Below are 10,791 nucleotides of genomic sequence, written 5' to 3'. Positions count from 1 at the left end.
ATTTGCATTCCAAATAGATCTCTTTTTCAGCAGTTTATGTGGATTTTGTGTGCTTTACTTTACATAACAGTACTATACAAGCCAAGAGCAATTCAGATTTTAGACACGGACATCTCCTTCCGCCTTCTGAGAGATGGTGAGTGCTATGGACCGAATGTTGGTATCCACTCCTTGCCCCGTTCTTATGTTGAATTCTAATCCCCAATGTGTTGGTATTTGGAGATGGGGCCTTTGTGGAGGTGATTCGGTCATGAGGGTGGAGTCCTCATGAATGGGATTGGTGCCCTTATGAAAGAGAGAGCTCTCTGGTCCTCTTTCCACCTTGTGAAGATACAATGGGAAGTTGGCAGTCTGCAACACAGAAGAGGGCCCCCACCAGAACATGATGATGCCAGCCCTCTGATCTTGGATTCCCAATCTTCAGAACCGTGAGAAATAAATTTCTGTTGTTTATAAGCCACCCACTCTATAATACTTTGTTATGGGCAGCACGAACTAAGATGGACAGACTCTCTTGGTGCCTTTGAGGGGATATGTTATTATCAGCAATGTTGTTTGAAGCAGTCTCTGATAAGGAATGCTGACCCACCAGGGACAAATACCCCTATCTTAAGCAAACTCTCATCGCTATTTCCCTGCCTTAAACCCTTTTTCAGGTGCTGCAACAGCATCAATCAGGCCTTGGCAGGCGAGGGAGCCCTTTGAAGAAGCGGCCAATGGACAAGCTGAAGACATGGTAGGTGGAACGTTTTTCATCACCCGCAGGGATGATATAAATTGTGTGGGCCTAGGGACAGCAGGTTTCAGATATGGCCATATTGTCTTTATTTATTATATGCTCCATTGATTAGAAATTGGATTCCAAACCCCTCAGGAAGTTGCCCTATTCCCTAGCTAGCTCTAGATCCAGCACTGCATGAGTGGTTCCACTGTGATAAAGCAGTAGTTCTCAAACTTGAGTGTTGTCTTACTCTGTTCAGGCTGCTATAACAAAAAATTGCCATTGACTGGGTGGCTTAAAAACAACAGAAATTTATTACTTACAGTTCTGGAGGCTGGAAAGTCCAAGATCAAGGCACTGGCACATTTGATGTCCGGCGAGAGCCTGTTCCCTGGTTCATAGACGCACAGCTTGCTGCATCCTCACATGGTGGAAGAGGCAAGGGAGCTCTCTTGGGCCTCTTTTATGTGGGCAAATCCCATTCATGAAGGCAGAGCCTCCCAAAGGCCCCACCTCGTAATACCTCACATTGGGGATTAGGACTTAAACAAAGGAATTTTGGAGAGATACAAATATTCAGTCCATAGCAAGTATGCATCAGAATCTTCTGTAGGGCTTGTTAGGGTATGGGTTACTGGACCCCAAACCCAGAGTGTCTGGTTTAGTGGGCCCAAGAATTTGCATTTCTAACAAGGCCTAAGGTGATGCTGATGCTGCTGGTCCAGAGAACACACTTTGAAAACCACTGCTGTTGAGAAAAAAAAGTGGCATTCAAAGGATGGGGAAGCAGAGAATGGAACATCTTCCATTCAAGGGGCCATCTCAGGTGGCCCTCTACATCCCCAAATTAATCCATCAAACCGTTGCATCAGTGACAGCATAGTTTTACATGTCAATATGTGTTACTGCAGTTTCTTAGTCTCTAAAGTTAAAGGCTTCCTGGTGGTGGTGACACGAGGACCAGGGGATTGCTGGGACAGGGCTAATGTGCACCTCACTCACAGCTAACCACTCATGAAGTGTCTCCATGGGCTGCACCCAGTCCTGGAGCCCTATGTATGTTATCTCTTTTATTCCTTACATGAAGCGGGTGGGGTTAAATCCCCATTTTGCAGTTAAGAAAACAGTGACACAAGCAGATGTAAGTAAGTAGAGTGTGTTTGCAGGTGAGTCCTGTAAGCCTCTAGGCGTTGGCTTACTCTGGGAGGTGCTGCCCAGGATCTCTCAGCCAGTTAGTGGAGGAGTGGGCCTGCATGAGGCAGACTGACCCTGGCATCAGATCTCCTACTCATCTCCCCACCTGTGCTCACTCAGTTGCTGCCCCTTCACTCCCTTTTCTTCTGTAGAGACAAAGGGAAGAATCTGTCAGGAAAATTCCTGGGAGAGGGGGAGCTATGCTTCTGAAGAAGGCAGTTGTTGCAGTCCTAGTCTGCTTGCAACATGGTTGGTGGCACAGAACATCCCACACCTCCATGCCAGATGTCTTAAGGGTCAGCCCAAAGCTTAATGTCTCCAGGGATACCCACTTCCTTCCTAAGAGAAGATAGCGGTGCTTGAAAATGTAGGTTTTATTATTATTCAGGTATGGTGAGGCCAACAGACCAGGAGATGATGGCCATTGAAGAGATAGTTTATTACTCACAGTTCCCAGGAGGAGGGGGTACACTGGGCCACACAGGGAAGCATCAGGTCAGTCAGGAGGCAGAGGGAAAGGGGGAAGCTATGGGCAGAAGGCTTTATTGTGAGAAGGAACAGGTGAGGCAGGCTTAGGATTGGCTGGCTTGGAAAATTACAGCAGGCTCTGGGCCATAGAACTGCCTTAGTTGTCTGCTACCTGGCCCTGGAGTGACTGGGACTGGTAACTGGTGGCCTTGAGTGTGAGAGCCCAATAAAGGAGGTGGTTGGAGGTGCGGGCTCTGGATTGGTTGGCTTGAATGTGAAAGATGTGTTTGTAGGTGAATCCTGTACTGTCTCTGGGAACTGGCTAACTCTGGGAGGGGCTGTGCCTCTACCATCAGCCAGTGTCCAAGATGTCAAAATATCAAATACAGAATCTAGAACATTTGGTTATTCCAGACAGCTCATGCAAAGATGGTATTAGGAGCTACTTTTCCAATCAACAGCCTCCAATACTGTTTTCTCTCCAGAATCATCTATCAGGGAAGAGACTTATAATCAGAAAGTAACAGAACAAAGAGGGCAGGCCACAGTTAGGTATAAGCAAGGGTTGGTCTTTCCTGGGGTGGACCTAAAGGGTCGCAGCTTTAAAAGCATCGATTGTTTAATTAGAGTGTTAACAGTAGCATCTCACGTGTGAAGGTAGGGAAGAACAAGACAAGGTCAGGGCCAAGACCCTGAAGGGGGCTGTGGACCCAGATCATGTCTCATAAATCCCAAGTCAGATTCTGTTGACTCCTGGGACTTTCTGTTTGTTTCCCCCCTAATTTCTCCTTTTTTTCAATTTACCCATGTGTCAGAAGCACCTGGGGAGCTCCTTGAAATTGCTGGGGCTGACCCCTGGCCACTGCTCTACATCAGAATCCCCTGGAGGCTGGTGAAGCACGTTTCCAGGTGCCACACCCAGAACTTCTGATTCAAAAGGTCTGGGGTGGGGCCTGAGAATTAGAGCCTGTTCCTAACACGTTCCCAGGTGATGCTCATGCTGCTGGTCTGCGAGCCACTGACTAGGGATTCTAACTCAGTAGGTCTGGAGACGGCCCCAGGTGGTTCTGACCTGGTGGTATTCTGAAGTCCACACGTGGAGAAACACCGCCCTGAGACTGAATAAATTCTGTGATGAACATTCTCACTGTGCTGCCGCCGTGCAAGGGAGAACTGGCCGAAGAGTTATTTGGCCAGCTTGAGTGACGCGGATCCTGAGAACGCTCCCGGGTAGGCAACTGCCCCCGTGGAAAGCCTCGTCAGAGCAGCGCGTGGCAGGCCCACGTGGAGGATCAATGCAGTGGCTGAACACCGGGAAGGAACTGGCACTTGGAGTCCGGACATCTGAAACTTGGTAAGACTAGTCTTTGGAACTTGCCCACTCCATTTGAGTGGAAGCGTGGCCTGATCACCCACGGCGTGCCTGTACCGGCACTTTGGTTTTTGTTTTTGACTTGACTTGAATTGCTTGATACTTTGGTTTTGGTTTTGACCTGGCTTGGATTTCTGGATACTCTGATTTTGGTTTTGATTCTGGTTTGGTGTAAACTGAAAAAGTGTGTGTGTGCCTTTTTTACCCGTTCTTTGTTTTGTGGTGTGAGTGTGGTGTGAGCTTGGTGTTTTGTCTCGGGGAAACATGGGTCAGACACAAAGTATGCCTACAGCACCGGGTATTCCCAGGCGGTCTCCCATCCAAGTACTAACCAGGCCCGACCCTGCTTAGCTTCCGAGATCAGACGAGATTGGGCACGTTCAGGGTGGTATGGCCGTAGACACAGCTGGAAAAGGCCAGATGGGTCCCCCAGAGTGTGGGGCCTAGCCCAGGGGTCCCAGTTGCCTGGGCCTAGGAGTTTTTTCCGTGATGCAATATCATTCTGGGGTTTGTCACAACGTTAGAAACACAAAACTTGCCGGATCACCTGGCCTCATTTTGGGCTTGAAAAAAATGGGGTCGCCAAAGATATAAAGAGTGTCCCCGAACTGTTAGCCCTCCTGAGGTTAGAACGCCCTAGCCCTACCCCCAATGCCCAGCACCGTGGTAACTGCTTTAGTTCCAGAAGTACAAAGTTTCAACATCCAAGGTATAAGGGTGACCCCTCTGTGAGACATTTACTCTTCTAAGAAAACTTAGTTCCTCACTCTTCAAAAGCTGCTTGGGAAAACTCAGGCAATGATGAAAGTGAGCACCAACTTCAAACTTCAGCATGTCCCCAGGTTTCTCTCATTTGTCACATCAGCTAAAATCTTACAGGGAATTTTTTTTTTCTTTGCGAGGAGAAAACTAACTTTGTTTTAGCCCTGTGATCTATAAATGCAAATAGTGGATTGGAGTCCATTTCCAGTGTAAAGAGAGTTGAGTGATACAAATGCTAAATGGAAAATCCACTTTCCAGTAGCTTTCTGTAGCCTGGACAAACGCATAATTTATTCTCAGATAGCTAGACTAGCAAACTCGCAACAGGGAGCATCATGCCAGAATGCATTTGTGCAAGGAATCTGAATTTCAAAGGACGGCTTTGCCTGGAGAGACACCACCCAGAACAATGTGGGTTTAATTAAGGTTTAGAGCAGCGCTTTGTTCAGGTGGGGGTCATAGGAAGGCTCCAGGTAAGATTTTATTTGGTAATAGATTATTGACCAATGGCAGGCAAGGGTGGCTGGTTTGCATATTTTACTATTCATGACCTCGGGACTGAAGGAATCAGAATGACAGTAGGCAATATCTCTGTCAGCCTGCTGTTTCTGGAGGGAAAGGCAGTTTTGTGGGTGGATAAATAGACCTCATTTGTGTTGCCTTTTGCACCTGGACCTGATGTTCTGTTAAAGCCAAGTGTGAGAAATACTTCTCTGAAGCAAAGGGCACGCTTGGGTGAGATTAATTAACCTGAATACCAAAGATCTACTGTGGCACCAAGATAAGGAGCAGTGGGCAGACCCTGCCCAAACAGAAGCAGAGTGAAGTCCTGGAGGGCAGAGCTGTGCTCTGAGAAGGCAGTGCAGGCTCCTTAGCATGAGTCAGTCACCCTTGGTTTGCACCCAACCCAGAAAGGGGTCTTGAGGAATCCCAGCGCATCACAGCCAGCCACGGGTCAGACTGAGTTGGGACAATAACAGGATTCCAGCGTTGTGGGTGCTGGGCAGTACCTTACCTGCTTGCCTAGGTGGAAAGGATATCAGGAAGAGCTTTGCGGGGTGAGGCTTTCTGGAATAAATGGAGTCATAAAAGATGCTATCAGAAGAAAGGGATAAGGCAGAGGTGCAGCTTGGTAGGATGAGGTGCAAAGAAAAATCCATTTCTGCATTCCTTTTTCCACTGACATTTCCTTCCCAGCTGCCCCCCCCACAACCACACACAAACAGAACAAAACAACTCCTGGGGCCCAGTGGTTACTCCCCATACCTTCCTCCTGAAATTGCTCTCCTTGGCTGGGCACGGTGGCTCATGCCTGTAATCCCAGGACTTTGGGAGGCCGAGGCGGGCAGATCACTTGAAGTCAGGAGTTTGAGACCAGCCTGGCCAACATAGTGAAACCCCGTTTCTACTAAAAATACAAAAAAATTAGTCAGGTGTGGTGGCACAGGCCTGTAATCCCAGCTACTTGGGAGGCTGAGGCATGAGAATCTCTTGAACCTGGGAGGCGGAGGTTACAATGAGCCGAGATCGCACCACTGCACTCCAGCCTGGGCTACAGAGTGAGACTTCCTCTCTAAATAAATAAATAAATAAATAAATAATTGCTCTCCAAGAAGTTTAACACCAGTAATTCAAACTTTGGGAAGATTTTAGTTTAGGTATTATCTCCCATTTTTAAGATATGGGTGTCTAGTTACCCCCGTGTTATTATCAAAAGGACTCTTCTTTCTCCATTCAGTTGCCTTTGCCCCTTTGTCAGTTGACTATATTTGTGAGCGTCTATTTCTGGGCACTTAACTCTGTTCCACCGATCAATTTGTCGATTATTTTACCATTATCATCCTATCTTCATTACTGTGGCTTTACAGTAAGTTTAAAGTTGGGGAGCGTATTGGTTAGTCTGAGTCTTTTGCCTTTCCATATAAACATTGAAATTATTTTTTCAGTATCCACAGAATAACTTGTGAGATTTTGATTTGAATTGTGTTGAATTTATAGAGTTGGAAAGATCTGGCATCTAAACAATATTGAGTCTCCCTATTCATGAACATGGAAGATCTCTGTATTTAGATATTCTTTGATTTCTTTCACCAGAGGTTTGTACTTTTTTCATATAGATCTTGTAAATATTTTATTATATTTATGTGTAAAGTGTTTTTTGGTATGTAAATAGTATTGTGTTTCAAATTCCAATTGTTCATTGGAGTATGTAGAAACCCAACTGACTTTTGTGTATTAACCTTATTCTCTGCAACCTTGCTCATTTATTGGTTTCAGGAGGTTTGTGGGTTTTTTTTTTTTTTTTTTTGTCAATTCTTTGAAATTTTCCACATTAGCATTCATGTCGTTTGTGAACTAAGTTCTTCCTTCCCAATCCTAATATTGCTTTTTTTCTTTCCCTTTTCTTGTCTTTTTTTTCTTTCCATTTTTTTTTTTTTTTAATTTTGAGATGGAGTCTCACTCTGTTGTCCAGGCTGGAGTGCAGTGCCACGATCTTGGCTCACTGCAACCTCTGCCTCCCAGAGTCAAGTGATTCTCCTGCCTCAGCCTCCTGAGTAGCTGGGACTATAGGCACAAGCCATCAAGCCTGGCTAATTTTTTGTATTTTTAGTAGAGATGGGGTTTCACTGTTTTAGCCAGTTTGGTCTCGATCTCCTGACCTTTTGATGCACCTGCCTCAGCCTCCCAAAGTGCTGGGATTACAGGCGTGAGCCACTGCACCCGGCCTTCTTTCCCTTTTCTTGTCTTATTACGTTAGCTAGGACTCTAAGTACAATGTTGAATAGAAGTGGTGAGCGGGACATCCTTCCCCTGTTTTCTGATTTTGGGAGGAAAGCATCCAGTTCCTCACCATTAAGTATGTTAGCTGTAGGCTTTTGTAGATGTTCTTTATCAAATTGAGGAAGTCCCATCTATTCCTAGAGTGCTGAGAATTTTTAATATGAATGTCTGTTGAGTTTTGTCAAACGCTGCTTCTGCTATTGATATGATCATATGATTTTTCTTCTTTAGCCTACCAATATGATAAATTATATTATTTGACTTTCCAATGTTGAACCAGACTTATATAACTGGAATAAATCCCACTTGGTTGTGGTGTATAATTCTTTTTATACATTGTTAGATGCTATCTGTTAATATTTTGAAGATTTTTGCATCTATGTTCTTGAGCGATACTGGTCTATAGTTTTTCTTTCTTGTAATGTCCTTATACCTATTCTGGTATTAAGATAATGCTGGCCTCATAGAATGAGTTAGAAAGTATTTCTTCTGCTTTTATCTTCTGAAAGAGATTATGAAAAATTGGCATCATTTCTTTCTTTAATGTTTGGTAGAATTCCCCAGTGAAATTGCCTGGGCTGGATACTTTCTTTTCCGGAAGGTTATTATTTATTTATTTATTTTCTTTATTTAACATAGGCATCTTCAGATTATCTATTTTTTCCACGTGTGAGTTTGGTAGATTGGGTCTTTCAAGGGAGTGGTCCAATTTATCTGAGTCATTAAATTTGTTGGCATGAAGTTGTTCATAGTATTTTTTTTTATTATCCTTTTAATGTCCATGGAATCAATAGTGATGATCCCTCTTTCATTTCTGATATGAGTAATTTATGTCTTCTCTCTTTTCTTGGCTAGACTGGCTACAGGTTTATGAATTTTATTAATCTTTCAAAAAAAACCAGCTTTGGTTTGATTAATTTTCTCTATTGATTTCCTGTTTTCAATTTCATTCATTTCTGCTCTAATTTTTGTTACTTCTATTTTCTGCTTGCTTTAGGCTTATACTGTTCTTTTTCTTTAGTTTCCTTTGTTGAAAGCTTAGATCCTGATTTTAGATTATTCTTCTTTTCTACCATATGCATTCAGTGCTATATATGTAATTTTATTTTCAAAGCCAGAAATCATTTATTGAGTAATAGAAACTGAAGTAAATAACACTGCTTTCAGTCACTGAATCCCACAAATACTGAGTTGTATTTTTGTTTTCATTTAATTCAAAATAGTTTTAAATTTATCTTGAGACTCATTGTTTGGCCCATGCATTATTTATAAGTGTGTGGTATAATTTCTAAATAATTTGTTATTTTCCTTCTGTTTTTCTGTTATTGATTTCTATTTAATGTCATTGTGATGTGAAAGAATACTTTACATGATTTTTATTCTTTTAAATTTGTTAAGGTGTGTCTTATGGCTTAGCATGTGGTATATTTTGTTAAGTGTTCCATGTGAGCTTAAGAAGAAGGTGTATTATGCTCTTCTTGTATGACGTCAACAACTGTCCTATACATGTCAATTAGAACTAGTTGACTGATAATGATATGTAGTTAACTAAATTCTTACTACTTTATGCTTGCCATGTCTGTCAATTACTGATAGAGGAGTGTTTAAGTCTCCAAGTGTAATAGTGAATTTGTCTATTTCTCTTTGCAGTTCTGTTTTTGCCTCACGTATTTTGATGCTCTGTTCTTAGGCCCATATACTTTAAGAATTATGTCTTCTTGGAAAATTGACCAGTTTATCCTTTTCTAATGCTGCTTTTTATCTCTAATAGTTTTCCTTAAACTGTAGTCTGATTTGTCTGACATTAACGTAGCTACTCTTCCTGTCTTTAGATAAGGGTTAGCATGGTGTGCTTTTTGACATTCTTTTATTTTTAATCTATCTGTGGATTTACATTCAAAGTGTATTTCTTGTAGACAACATATAGTTAGTTTCTGTTCTTTGATCTGCTCTGACAATCTCTGTCTCTTAGAAGGTGTTTTTGAATCATTTCCACTTAAAATGATAATTGATACAGTTGAATTAATATCTACCATATTTGTAACTTTTCTATTTATTGTAGCTGTTTTTTATCTTCCCCTCTTTTTCTGCCTTCTTTGGTCTTAATTGAGGATTTTACATAATTCAATGTCCTATTCTCTCAGCATATCAATTATACTTCTTTAAAAAAAATTTTAGTGGTTTCTCTAGAGTCTGCAATACATTAATACATTTACAACTAATCTAAGTCCACCTTCAAATGACACCATACTGCTTAATGGGTAGTGCAGGTAAAGTATTCCTGATTCATCCCTTAGTACACTGCTGCCAATTATTTTATTTATCCACATGCTATAATCATCGAACACATTGTTGCTATTATTGTTTCGAGCAGACAGTTAAAAATTATGAATAAAATAAAGATTTTTATTTTTATTCATTCTCTGACACTTTTTCATTCTTTACATATTTCTGAGTTTCTAACCTATATACTTTCCTTTTCTCTAAGAACTTTTTAAAAATAATTTTTTGCAAGGCAGATCTACCAGTAAAAAATTCTCTCAGTTTTTACTTGAGAAAGTATTTCTCCTTTGCTTTTGAAGGTGATACAGTTTGGCTGTGTCCCCACCCAAATCTCATGTTGAATTTCCATGTGCTGTGGGAGGGACCCAATGGGAGGTAATTGAATCATGGGGGCAAGTCTTTCCTGTGCTGTTCTGGGGATAATGAATAAGTCTCATGGGATCTGATGGTTTTAAAAAGTGGAGTTCCTGCACAAGTTCTCTCTCTTTGCCTGCTGCCACCCATGTAAGATGTGACTTGCTCTTTATTGTCTTCCACTATGATTGTGAGGCTTCCCCAGCCACGTGGAACTGTAAGTCCCGCTAAACCTCTTCCTTGTATAAATTGCCCAGTCTTGGGTGTGTCTTTATCAGCAGTGCGACAATGGACAAATACAGAAGAATAATTTTGCTGGATACATAATTGTAGGTTGGTGGTTTTTTTCTTTCAACACTTTAAATATTTCACTCTACTTTTTTTCTTGCTTGAATAATTTCTCAAGAGAATTCTGGTATACTTCTTATCTTTGCTCCTATGTAAGTAAGGTGTTTTTTTCCTCTGGTTTCTTTCAAGATATTCTCTGTGTTTGGTTTTCTGCAATTTGAATATGCTATAATTAGATTTTTAAAAACATCCTCATTGTGTTCTCTGCCCTTTTAATCTGTGGTTTGCTTTCTGGCACTGATTTTTGGAAATTCTCATTATTAATCCAAATATTTCTTCTGTTCATTCTTCTTCTGATATTCTTATTTTTTTTTTTTTTTTCCCTGAGACAGGGTCTCACTCTGTCACCCAGATTGGTGTGCAGTGGCATGATCACAGTTCACTGCAGCCACTACCTCCCTGGGCTCAGAAGTTCATCCCACCTCAGCCTTCTGAGTGTCTGGGGCTACAGACAAACACCACCATGCCTGGCTAAATTTTGTATTTTTTGTAGAGATGGTGTCTGACT

General features: G+C 42.0%; 1 non-coding gene across 1 annotated transcript; it reads right to left on the bottom strand.

Annotated features, from left to right (window-relative positions):
• Positions 1-4,038: 4,038 nt before the first annotated feature.
• On the bottom strand, positions 4,039-4,157 carry LOC115935035 (5S ribosomal RNA). The gene has a single exon (XR_004070760.1). It is a non-coding gene; the product is annotated as a 5S ribosomal RNA (ribosomal RNA).
• Between the last annotated feature and the right edge of the window lie 6,634 nt (positions 4,158-10,791).

Source organism: Gorilla gorilla, chromosome 5, assembly GCF_029281585.2.
Source record: "Gorilla gorilla gorilla isolate KB3781 chromosome 5, NHGRI_mGorGor1-v2.1_pri, whole genome shotgun sequence".
NCBI classification, from domain to species: domain Eukaryota; kingdom Metazoa; phylum Chordata; class Mammalia; order Primates; family Hominidae; genus Gorilla; species Gorilla gorilla.
The sequence above is the reverse complement of the archived record's forward strand: the minus strand, read 5'-3'. Positions and strand labels throughout refer to the sequence as shown.